At 45.2% G+C, this 13,543-nt stretch overlaps 1 protein-coding gene across 2 annotated transcripts in view; it reads left to right on the top strand.

Moving 5' to 3' along the window:
* Positions 1 to 13,543, top strand: part of LOC115105740 (oligophrenin-1) — a 51,167-nt gene that overhangs the window by 4,642 nt on the left and 32,982 nt on the right. The window lies entirely within an intron of this gene.

Below are 13,543 nucleotides of genomic sequence, written 5' to 3'. Positions count from 1 at the left end.
CATATCACATTTGGCATAGCCAAAGACATGACAAATGCAATAATCAATAATAATGTAATACTAGAAAAACACAAGAAATATGAAGAACACAAGTGTAAGCATACTTTAGTATATACAGGGTCAGTTCCAATACCATATTTACAATGTGCAGGGATACTGGAGTGATGGAGGTAGATATGTGTAGGGTTGACTAGGCAACACAGTAGCAGCAGCTTGTATGTGAGTGGGTGTGTGTAGAGTCAGTATAAATGTATGTGCATATTATGTGTGAGTAAGCAGAGGATCGAGTGAGTGTGTAGGGCCCTGTGAGTGTACATATAGAGAGTGCAAAAATAAAAGGTCAATAAAGATACAAGGTTAACACAGTCTGTGTAGCTATTCAGTCACCCAAGTCATAGACTGTTCTCTCTGCTACCCCACGGCAAGCGGTACCGGAGCATAAAGTCTAGGACCAAAAGGCTCCTTAATAGCTTCTACCTCCAAGCCAAAAGACTGCTGGACAACTAAACTAATTAAATGCCACCCCCCTTTGTTTTTACACTTTTTATTTTTTTATTTTACCTTTATTTAACTAGGCAAGTCAGTTAAGAACAAATTTTTATTTTCAATGACGGCCTAGGAACAGTGGGTTAACTGCCTGTTCAGGGGCAGAACGACAGATTTGTACCTTGTCAGCTCGGGGGTTTGAACTTGCAACCTTCCGGTTACTAGTCCAACGCTCTAACCACTAGGCTACACTCTGTTTATTATCTATGCATAGTCACTTAACAAATTACCCTGACTAACCTGTGCCCCTGCACATTGACTCGGTCCTGTCTGTATATCGCCTCATGTTACTTTTTGATATCGTTTTTTATTTATTTTTTACTTAAGCATTTCAAGCATTTCACTGTAAACTCTCTTTTATGTGGCGTATGTGACAAATAAAATTAGATTTATTTTGTTGGCTATTTATCAAATCAAATCCAATTTTATTTGTCACATACACATGGTTAGCAGATGTTAATGCGAGTGTAGCGAAATGCTTGTGCTTCTAGTTCCGACAATGCAGTAATAACCAACAAGTAATCTAACTAACAATTCCAAAACTACTGTCTTATACACAGTGTAAGGGGATAAAGAATATGTACATGAAGATATATGAATGAGTGATGGTACAGAGCAGCATAGGCAAGATACAGTAGATGGTATCGAGTACAGTATATACATATGAGATGAGTATGTAAACAAAGTGGCATAGTTAAAGTGGCTAGTGATACATGTATTACATAAGGATGCAGTAGATGATATAGAGTACAGTATATACGTATGCATATGAGATGAATAATGTAGGGTATGTAAACATTATATTAAGTAGCATTGTTTAAAGTGGCTAGTGATATATTTTAAATAATTTCCCATCAATTCCCATTATTAAAGTGGCTGGAGTTGAGTCAGTGTCAGTGTGTTGGCAGCAGCCACTCAATGTTAGTGGTGGCTGTTTAACAGTCAGATGTCCTTGAGATAGAAGCTGTTTTTCAGTCTCTCGGTCCCAGCTTTGATGCACCTGTACTGACCTCGCCTTCTGGATGATAGTTGTTGTCCTTGATGATCTTTATGGCCTTCCTGTAACATCGGGTGGTGTAGGTGTCCTGGAGGGCAGATAGTTTGCCCCCGGTGATGCGTTGTGCAGACCTCACTACCCTCTGGAGAGCCTTACGGTTGTGGGCAGCGCAGTTGCTGTACCAGACGGTGATACAGCCCGACAGGATGCTCTCGGTTGTGCATCTGTAAAAGTTTGTGTTTTTGGTGACAACCCAAATTTCTTCAGCCTCCTGAGGTTGAAGAGGCGCTGCTTGCGCCGCCTTCACCACGCTGTCTGTGTGGGTGGACCATTTCAGTTTGTCCATGATGTGTATGCCGAGGACCTTACTTTCCACCCTCTCCACTACTGTCCCTTCGATGTGGATAGGGGGCTGCTCCCTCTCCTGTTTCCTGAAGTCCATGATCATCTCCTTTTGTTTTTGTTGACGTTGAGTGTGAGGTTATTATCCTGACACCACACTCGGAGGGCCCTCACCTCCTCCCTGTAGGCCGTCTCGTCGTTGTTGGTAATCAAGCCTACCACTGTAGTGTCGTCTGCAAACTTGATGATTTAGTTGGAGGCGTGCATGGCCACGCAGTCGTGGGTGAACAGGGAGTACAGGAGAGGGCTGAGAACGCACCAATGTGGGGCCCCAATGTTGAGGATCAGCAGGGTGGAGATGTTGTTACCTACCCTCACTACCTGGGGGCGGCCCGTCAGGATTCCAGGACCCATTTGCACAGGGCGGGGTCGAGACCCAGGGTCCTAGGGCAGTGTGGTTGCGATTGCGTCGTCTGTGGACCTATTGGGGCGGTAAGCAAATTGGAGTTGGTCTAGGGTGTCGGGTAGGGTGGAGGTGATATGGTCCTTGACTAATCTCTTAAAGCACTTCATGACGATCGAAGTGAGTGCTACGGGGCGGTAGTCATTTAGCTCAGTTACCTTAGCTAACTTGGGAACAGGAACATGGTGGCCCTCTTGAAGCATGTGGGAACAGCAGACTGGGATAAGGATTGATTGAATATGTCCATAAACACACCAGCCAGCTGGTCTGCGCATGCTCTGAGAACATGGCTGGGGATGCCTTCTGGGCCTGCAGCCTTGCAAGGGGTAACACGTTTAAATGTTTTACTCACATTGGCTGCAGTGAAGGAGAGACCGCAGGTTTTGGTAGCGGGCTGTGTCAGTGGCACTGTATTGTCCTCAAAGCGAGCAAAGAAGTTGTTTCGTTTGTCTGGGAGCAAGACATCGTGGTCCGCGACGGGGCTGGTTTTTCTTTTATAGTCCGTGATTGACTGTAGACCCTGCCACATACCTCATGTCTGAGCAGTTGAATTGCGACTCTACTTTGTCTCTATACTGACGCTTAGCTTGTTTGATTGCCTTGCGGAGGGAAAAGCTACACTGTTTGTATTCGGTCATGTTTCCAGTCACCTTGCCCTGATTTAAAAGCAGTTGTTTGCACTTTCAGTTTTGCACGAATGCTGCCATCAATCCACGGTTTCTGGTTGGGGAATGTTTTAATAGACGCTGTAGGTACGACATCACCGGTGCACTTGCTAATGAACTCGCTCACCGAATCAGCGTATTCATCAATGTTGTTGTTCAACGCTATGCGGAACATATCTCAGTCCACGTGATCAAAGCGATCTTGAAGCGTGGAATCCGATTGGTCGGACCAGCGTTGAACAGAACTGAGCACGGGTGCTTCCTTTTTAAGTTTGTCTATAGGCGGGGAACAACAAAAGAGTCGTGGTCAGCTTTTCCAAAAGGAGGCCGAGGGGAGGGCCTTATATGTGTCGCGGAAGTTAGAATAACAATGATCCAGAGTTTTGCCAGCCCAGGTCGCGCAATCGATATGCTGATAAAATTTAGGGAGCCTTGTTTTCAGATTAGCCTTTTTAAAATCCCTAGCTACAATAAATGCAGACTCAGGATATGTGGTTTCCAGTTTACAGAGTCAAAGTTTGTTCAGGGCCTTCGATGTGTCTGCTTTGGGGTGAATATACACGACTATGATTAGGATCGAAGAGAATTCTCTTGGTAGATAATGCGGTCTGCATTTGATTGTGAGGAATTCTAAGTCAGGTGAACTTGAGTTCCTGTATGTTGTTATGATCACACCACGGCTCGTTAATCATAAGGCATACACCCCCGCCCTTCTTCTTACCAGAGAGATGCTTGTTTCTGTCAGCGCGATGCGTGAAGAAACCAGGTGGCTGTACCGACTCCGATAGCGTGTCTCGAGTGAGCCATGTTTCCTTGACACAAAGAACGCTAGTCTCTGGAAGGCAACCCTTGCTCTGATTTCGTCTACCTTGTTGTCAAGGGACTGGACATTGGCAAGTAGTATGCTCGGGAGCGGTGCGCGATGTGCCTGTCTACAGAGCCTGACCAGAAGACCGCTCTGTCTGACCCTTCTGCGGCGCCATTGTTTTGGGTCGCTGGCTGGGATCCGATCCTTTGTCCTGGGCGGTGGGTCAAACAGAGGATCTGCTTCGGGAAAGTCATATTCCTGCTCGTAATGTTAGTGAGTTGACGTTGCTCTTATATCCAATAGTTCCTTCCGACTGTATGTAATAAAACCTAAGAATTCCTGGGGTAACAATGTAAGAAATAACACATAAAAAAAACAAAATACTGCAAAGTTTCCTAGGAACGTGACGCGGCCATCTCTGTTGGCGCCGGATGTTAGATTTGCAAGTAGAAATACTGGGTCCAGCGGAGTAGGCTGAACCTAAAGCTGAGTTTGCCCTCAAAAGCGTAAGAAGATGCATAACAATATGGGGATGAGGTAGTTGGGTGTGCTATTTACAGATTGGCTGTGTACAGGTACAGTGATCGGTAAGCTGCTCTGACAGCTGATGCTTAAAGTTAGAGAGGGAGATATGACTCCAGCTTCAGATTTTTGCAATTCATTCCAGTCATTGGCAGCTGAGAACTGGAAGGAAAGGCATCCAAACGAGGTGTTTGCATTGGGGATGACCAGTGAAATATACCTGCTGGAGCGTGTGCTATGGGTGGGTGTTGCTATGTTTACCAGTGAGCTAAGGCGGGTCTTTACCTAGCAAAGACTTATAGATGACCTGGATCCAGTGAGTTTGGCGATGAATATGAAGCAAGGACCAGCCAATGAGAGCATACAGGTCGCAGTGGTGGGTATTGTACATGGAGCTTTGGTGACAAAACGGATGGCACTGTGATGGACTACATCTAGTTTACTGAGTAGAGTGTTGGAGACTTTTGTAAGTGACATCACCAAAGTCTAGGATCGGTAGGATACTCAGTTTTACGAGGGTATGTTTGGCAGCATGAGTGAAGGATGCTTTGTTGCGAAATAGGAAGCCGATTCTAGATTTGATTTTGGATTGGAGATGCTTAATACGATTCTGGAAGGAGAGTTTAGTCTAACCAGGCACCTAGGTATTTGTAGTTGTCCACATATTCTAAGTCCGAATCGTCCAGAGTAGTGATGCTAGTCGGGCGGACAGGTGTGGGCAGCAATCGGTTGAAGAGCATGTATTTAGTTTTACTAGCATTTAAAAGCAGTTGGAAGCCACGGAAGGAGTGTTGTATGGCATTGAAGCTCATTTGGAGGTTTAACGGTGTCCAAAGAAGGGCCAGATATATACAGAATGATGTCGTCCACGTAGAGGTGGATCAGAGAATCACCAGCAGCAAGAGACATCATTGATATATACAGAGAAAAGAATCGTCCTGAGAATTGAACACTGTGGCACCCCCATAGACTGCCAGAGGTCCGGACAACAGGCCCTCTGATTTGACACACTGAACTCTGTCTTAGAAGTAGTTGGTGAACCAGTGGAGGCAGTCATTTGAGAAAACAAGGCTATTGAGTCTTCCAATAAGAATGCGGTGATTGACAGAGTCGAAAGCCTTGGCCAGGTCCATGAAGACTGTTCCACAGTACTGTCTTTTATCGATGGCAGTTATGATATTGTTTAGGACCTTGAGCGTGGCTGAGGTGCACCATGACCAGCTCGGAAACCGGATTGCATAGTGGAGAAGGTACGGTGGGATTCGAAATGGTCGGTGATCTGTTTGTTAACTTCGCTTTTGAAGACCTTAGAAAGGCAGGGCAGGATGGATATAGGTCTATAACAGTTTGGTACTAGAGTGTCTCCCCCTTTTTAAGAGGGGGATGACCGCGGCAGCTTTCCAATCTTTGGGGATCTCAGACGATACGAGAGGATGAACAGGCTAGTAATAGCGGTTGCAACAATTTCGGTGGATCATTTTAGAAAGAGAGGGTCTAGATTGTCTAGCCCAGCTGATTGGTAGGGAGCCAGATTTTGCAGCTCTTTCAGAATATCAGCTGTCTGGATTTTGGTGAAGGAGAAGTGGGTCGGGGGGAAAGGGGGGCAAGTTTCTGCAGGGGTCACAGAGCTGTTGACCGGGGCAGCGGAAGCTAGGTGGAAAGCATGGCCAGCCGTGGGAAAATGCTTATTGAAATGATCGATTATCGTAGATTTATCGGTGGTGACAGTGTTTCCTAGCCTCCGTGCAGTGGGCAGCTTGGAGGAGGTGCACTTATTCTCCATGGACTTTAGTGTCCCAACAATGTTTGGAATTAGTTCTACAGGATGCAAATTTCTGTTAGGAAAGCTAAGGCTAGCTTTTTCAAACTGATTGTATATATTGGTTCCTGACTTCCCTGAAAAGTTGCATATCGCGGGGGCTATTCGATGCTAATGCAGAACGCCACAGGATGTTTTTGTGCTGGGCAGTCAAGTCTGGGCAATCAAGTCTGGGGTGATCCAAGGGCTATCTGTTCTTAGTTCTCAATTTTTTTTTAAAGTGGCGTGCTTATTTAAGATAGTGAGGAAAGCACTTTTGAAGAGCAACCAGGCATCCTCTACTGATGGGATGAGGTCAATATACTTCCAGGATACCCGGGCCAGGTTGATTAGAAAGGCCTGCTCGCTGAAGTGTTTTAGGGAGCGTTTGACAGTGATGAGGGGTGGTCGTTTGCCTGCGTCCATAATGGAGCCGTGGTCAATGAGGCAGTGATCGCTGAGATCCTGGTTGAAGACCGCAGAGGTGTATTTAGAGGGCAAGTTGGTCAGGATGATATCTAAGAGGGTGCCCATGGTTACGGATTTAGGGTTGTACCTGTTAGGATGCTTGATCATTTGTGTGAGATTGAGGGCATGTAGCTTAGATTGTAGGACGGCCGGGTTGTTAAGTATATCCCAGTTTAGGTCACCTAACAGTATGAACTCTGAAGGTAGATGGGGGGGGGGTCAATCAATTCACATATGGTGTCTAGGGCACAGCTGGGGGCTGAGGGGGATCTATAACAAGCGGATACAGTGAGACTTTTTTCTGGTAACTTGGATTTTAAAAATATAATCTTGAATTGTTTGGGCACAGACCTGGATAGTATGACAGAATTCTGCAGGCTATCTCTGCAGTAGATTGCAACTCCGCCCCTTTTGGCAGTTCTATCTTGTTGGAAAATGTTGTAGTTAGGGATGGACATTTCTAGATTTTTGGTGGCCTTCCTAAGGCAGGATTCAGACACGGCTAGGACATCAGGGTTGTCGGAGTGTGCTAAAGCAGTGAATAAAACATACTTAGGGAGGAGGCTTCTGATGTTAACATGCATGAAACCAAGCCTTTTACGGTTATAGAAGTTAACAAATGAGAGTGCCTGGGGAATAGGAGTGGTGCTGGGGGCTGCAGGGCCTGGGTTAACCTCTACATCACCAGTGGAACGGAGGAGGAGAAGTAGGATAAGGGTACGGCTAAAGGTTAACTGGTCGTCGAGTGCGTTCGGAACAGAGAGTAAAAGGAGCAGATTTCTGGGCGTGGAAGAATAGATTCAAGGCATAATGTACAGACAAGGGTATGGAAGGATGTGAGTACAATGGAGGTAAACCTAGGCATTGAGTGACGATGAGAGAGGTTTTGTCTCTAGAGGTGCCAGTTAAGCCAGGTGAGGTCACCGCGTGTGAGGGGGGTGGGACAAAAAGACAACCTAAGGCATATTGGGCAGGGCTGGGGGCTCTACAGTGAAATAAGACAATAATAACCAACCAAAACAGCATTAGACAAGGCATATTGACATTCGGGAGATTCATGTGTAGCCGAGTGACCATAGGGTTCAATGAGTAGCAATAGGTGAGTCAGGGAGTCGTTCGGTAGTCACTACTACACTAGGCGAGCTGGAGACACGGCGATTCAGACATCTAGCAGGCCGGGGCTAGCAGATGGGTCTTTGGCGGCGGCGCAACGGAAGAGCCTGTTGGAACCACTTCGGCCGATTTACGTCGGTAGCATAGGGTTGGGAGGTATCCAGATTGTCATACCTTTTCTGTACCATACGGTATATCCAAATGTGCACACAAGGAGCGCTATATAAAAAAATACATTTGGGCAACAGGGCTCTTGATCCAGGAGGGGAGGGGATTGAATGTCTCTGCTCTAACTAAGCTTGATCTTGACATCTAGCCAATTAGTTAGCTGGAGAAAAATGAAAACACGAAGTACACAAACTCTTTGTTCCTTTTAAAAACCTGCTGTATATTGTGTTCTGTAGCTTAGAAAATAAATCATTGTTACCCGATGACAACATAAGGATATTTCTTTCTTACATTATAGCTGTTTTCCTGAAGAAGATAAATCTACTAAGTTCTTTGTTTCCTTGCCACGTTACACTATACTTATATTTATTATGGATCCCTGGCAACAGCGACTCTTCCTGGGGTCCGGCAAAAATTAAGGCAGCTATACAATTTTAAAAAACATTACGATATATAAATTACAGAATTCACAACACACTGTGCCCTCAGGCCCATACTCCATTACCACATATCTACTAGACAAAATCCATACAGTACAGTGTGTATGTTATCGTGTGTATGCATGTGTCTGTGCCTATGTTTGTGTTACTTCAGTTTCCAATGTTCCATAAGTTGTATTTTTACTTTCTTTTAAAATCTGATTCTACTCCTTGCGTCAGTTACCTGTTGTGGAATAGAGTTCCATATAGTCATGGCTCTATGTAGTACCGTGCTCCTCCCATAGTCTGTTCTGGACTTGGGGACTGTGAAGAGACCTCTGGTGGCATGTCTTGTGGGGTGTGCATGGGTATTTTAATCATACAGCTCAGTCCCTTCAGCTTGTCAACACCTCTTACGAAAAATAATAATGATGACAATCTCTCTTCTACTTTGAGCCATCAGAGATTAACATTCATGTCATTAATGTTAGATCTCCTTGTACTTTTAAAGGCCAGCCGTGCTGCCCTGTTCTGAGCCAGCTGCAATTTTCCCAAGTCCCTGACCACACTACTGAACAGTAGTCCAGGTGCGACAAAACAAGGGCCTGTAGGACCTGCCTTGTTGATAGTGTTAAGAATGCACACTACCGCTTTTTTATGGACAGACATCTTCCCATTTTAGCTACTATTTTTATCAATATGTTTTGACCAATCCAGGGTAACTCCAAGCAGTTTAGTCACCTCAACTTGCTGTCGTGACAATCATTAATGTGGTTGATTGTGACATACCACATTCAATTATTACACAATTAAATTAATCATATAACAATGAAGTAGTAATCTGGGGCACCACGGGAAAAATTATTTAACAAGTTACTATCTCCTGACTAAACTCTAAAGATATATATTTATCTTATATCAGTCACAGTCAATTCATTAATTCATATTTACCTTATCAGTCTCATTCTGAATGTCGCAAAACTCTTGGATAACTGCATGAACCCTAGCATAAATTATGAATCAGCAATATACAAATTGGCTTAATTATTTATTTACTAACTAAATAATCACACAGAATTACAAACAGGATAGCTTACACATTGATTACTACACAATGCAATGAAAAGTCCCTAGTGGACTAAAAGGAGATGACTGCTTGTTACACAAAATGTCAGATTCAAAAGAAAGGGAGAGACAAAGGAATTCCACATACATACAGCTGATAACTATGCTCATGGTAATGCAAATACTTTCAATAGGCCCTCGCACATCTAAGTAAAACGTTTTGCAGGTGCATGGCAACAGTTGAACAAGATGAATGAAAAAGGAAACCGCACACTGCTCTTGATAGTATCCCTGATCTTTAATAAGTAAGCTTATTAATGCAAATACTTTGCACATGAACGGCCACTCATTCGAAAGAATTGCAATGTACATATTTACGTGTGTATGGGTTTGCTGTGTCTGTTGAAAACACTCAATCCATCTATGGGGAGTAATTCGAGAGTTTCTGGTTGTCCACCAGAGGTCACCATGTCTTTTGAAGCTGTAGCTTCTCTGTCTCAGAGTGTATATTAGACCAGCTCTTCCAGAGGAAGTGTTTGTTAGAATGGATCTTTCAAAGTCCCAACCGGTGGTTCTTGGTCGAGTTTACTAGACTAAAGTACTTAAACAGCTGCACACTGAATGTTCCTGTGTAGCCTTCTTCGAGAGAGTTTCAGCATTTCTAACCATTTCGTACCTTTCAGCTCACACGGTCTGTCACATTGGTCTGATGTAGAGCTAGAACCATTTTACACGCCTGTAGCAACCCTGCAATGTACTGATCTCTAGAGATTTAAATTCCTACCATTTCAACGTACAGCCACGCTCCATGTTTTTCTGGTCTCCTAGATTCTAACCATTCATGACATCCGGTTCAACACCATCCGCTTGCTTGGTCTGATACGTTAATTCTTCACGAGGGGTTTTATGCACTCTGGCAAAAGGGGCGTTCCAAGTGCAGCATCTAGTTGCTCCTCATTACACACCACAGACCAGCAAATGTTCTTTACATCATCAACATATGAATCACTACAAAATATATTGTATGACCTCTTTATACACTATATTATGCCCAGCCTTTAGTACTTTGGTTTTCCTAGATGTGGCTATTATATTGTAATCACTACTATGGATTTGGATACTGCTTTAAAGCAAATTTCTGCAGCATTAGTAAAGATGTTATCAATCCATGTTGATTTAATTGCTGTGGTGTTTGTAAATACCCTGGTATGTTGACTGACAACTTGAACCAGGTTGCATGCACTGATTACAGCTTGAAGTTTTCTTGAGTGGACAGCTTGATGAGATTCAGTCAATATTTAAATCACCCAGAATATATACTTCGCATTTCACACACATTATCCAGACAGGCTGCCCCAGGTGGTGAAGGTAGGAAACAACATCTCCACTTTGCTGTTCCTGAACACTGGGGCCCCACAAGGGTGTGTGCTCAGCCCCCTCCTGTACTCCCTGCTCACCCATGACTGCGTGACCATGCACGCCTCCAACTCAATCGTCAAGTTTGCAGATGACACAACAGTAGTAGGCTTAATTAGCAGCAAAGACAAGACCGCCTACAGGGAGGAGTTGATGGCACTCGGAGTGTGGTGTTAGGAAAACAACCTCTCACTCAACGTCAACAAAACAAAGGAGCTGATCGTGGACTTGTGGAAACAGCAGAGTGAGCACCCCCCTATCCACATCGAAGGGACAGCAGTGGAGAAGGTGGAACGTTTTAAGTTCCTCTGTGTACACATCACGGAAAACTGAAATGGTCAATCCACACACAGTGTGGTGAAGGCGGAACAGCGCCTCTTCAACCTCCAGGAGGCTGAAGAAATGTGGCTTGTCACCTAAAACCCTCAAACTTTTATAGATTCACAATTGAGAGCATCCTGTCGGGTTGAATCACCGTCTGGTACTGCAACTATACCTCCCACAACCGCATGGCTCTGTTCAGAGGGCGGGGTGGTCTGCACAACGCATCACCGGGGACAAACGACCTGCCCTCCAGGACACCTAAAACACCCGATGTCACTGGAAGGCCAAAACAATAATCGACAACAACCATGAGCCACTGCCTGTTCACTCTGCTACCATCCAGAAGGCGAGGTCAGTCAGTACAGGTGCATCGAAGCTGGGACAGAGAAACTGAAAAATAGCGTCTATCTCTAGGCCATCAGACTGTTAAACAGCCATCACTAACACAGAGGCTGCTGCTTACATACAGACTTGAAATCATTAGCCACTTTTTAATAAATGGATCACTAGTCACTTTAATAATGTCACTTTTATTGTTTACATATCTTGCATTACTCATCTCATTCATATATATATATATACACACACACACACACACACACACACACACACACACACACACACAATGGGGAGAACAAGTATTTGATACACTGCCGATTTTTGCAGTTATTGCTACTTACAAAGCATGTAGAGGTCTGTAATTTTTTATCATAGGTACACTTCAACTGTGAGGGACGGAATCTAAAATAAAAATCCAGAAAATCACATTGTATGATTTTTAAGTAATTAATTTGCGTTTTATCTAACGGGTGGCATCCCATCCCTAAGTCTAAATATTCTTACATTTACATTTAAGTCATTTAGCAGACGCTCTTATCCAGAGCGACTTACAAATTGGTGCGTTCACCTTATGACATCTAGTGGAACAGCCACTTTACAATAGTGCATCTAAATCTTTTAAGGGGGGTGAGAAGGATTACTTTATCCTATCCTAGGTATTCCTTAAAGAGGTGGGGTTTCAGGTGTCTCCGGAAGGTGGTGATTGACTCCGCTGTCCTGGCGTCGTGAGGGAGTTTGTTCCACCATTGGGGGGCCAGAGCAGCGAACAGTTTTGACTGGGCTGAGCGGGAACTGTACTTCCTCAGTGGTAGGGAGGCGAGCAGGCCAGAGGTGGATGAACGCAGTGCCCTTGTTTGGGTGTAGGGCCTGATCAGAGCCTGGAGGTACTGAGGTGCCGTTCCCCTCACAGCTCCGTAGGCAAGCACCATGGTCTTGTAGCGGATGCGAGCTTCAACTGGAAGCGAGTGGAGGGAGCGGAGGAGTGGGGTGACGTGAGAGAACTTGGGAAGGTTGAACACCAGACGGGCTGCGGCGTTCTGGATGAGTTGTAGGGGTTTAATGGCACAGGCAGGGAGCCCAGCCAACAGCGAGTTGCAGTAATCCAGACGGGAGATGACAAGTGCCTGGATTAGGACCTGCGCCGCTTCCTGTGTGAGGCAGGGTCGTACTCTGCGGATGTTGTAGAGCATGAACCTACAGGAACGGGCCACCGCCTTGATGTTAGTTGAGAACGACAGGGTGTTGTCCAGGATCACGCCAAGGTTCTTAGCGCTCTGGGAGGAGGACACAATGGAGTTGTCAACCGTGATGGCGAGATCATGGAACGGGCAGTCCTTCCCGGGAGGAAGAGCAGCTCCGTCTTGCCGAGGTTCAGCTTGAGGTGGTGATCCGTCATCCACACTGATATGTCTGCCAGACATGCAGAGATGCGATTCGCCACCTGGTCATCAGAAGGGGGAAAGGAGAAGATTAATTGTGTGTCGTCTGCATAGCAATGATAGGAGAGACCATGTGAGGTTATGACAGAGCCAAGTGACTTGGTGTATAGCGAGAATAGGAGAGGGCCTAGAACAGAGCCCTGGGGGACGCCAGTGGTGAGAGCGCGTGGTGAGGAGACAGATTCTCGCCACGCCACCTGGTAGGAGCGACCTGTCAGGTAGGACGCAATCCAAGCGTGGGCCGCGCCGGAGATGCCCAACTCGGAGAGGGTGGAGAGGAGGATCTGATGGTTCACAGTATCGAAGGCAGCCGATAGGTCTAGAAGGATGAGAGCAGAGGAGAGAGAGTTAGCTTTAGCAGTGCGGAGCGCCTCCTATAGTGAAATGTAATGAAATGTAATGAAAAGTTATACAACCTGCGGACCAAAGTGCGAATGCGACCGCTCGCTCCAACCCGGAAGTTCATAACATTGCATAACTTTCAATGTTATGTCATAATTACGTAAAATTCTGGCAAATTAGTTCGCAATGAGCCAGGCAGCCCAAACTGTTGCATATACCCTGACTCTGCGTGCAATGAAAGCAAGAGAAATGACACAATTTCACCTGGTTAATATTGCTGCTAAACTGGATTAGTAGTTATAACTACAA

Source organism: Oncorhynchus nerka, linkage group LG22 (assembly GCF_034236695.1).
Source record: "Oncorhynchus nerka isolate Pitt River linkage group LG22, Oner_Uvic_2.0, whole genome shotgun sequence".
Classification (NCBI taxonomy): domain Eukaryota; kingdom Metazoa; phylum Chordata; class Actinopteri; order Salmoniformes; family Salmonidae; genus Oncorhynchus; species Oncorhynchus nerka.
Note: the sequence above shows the minus strand (reverse complement) of the source record. Positions and strands in the feature narration are given on the sequence as shown.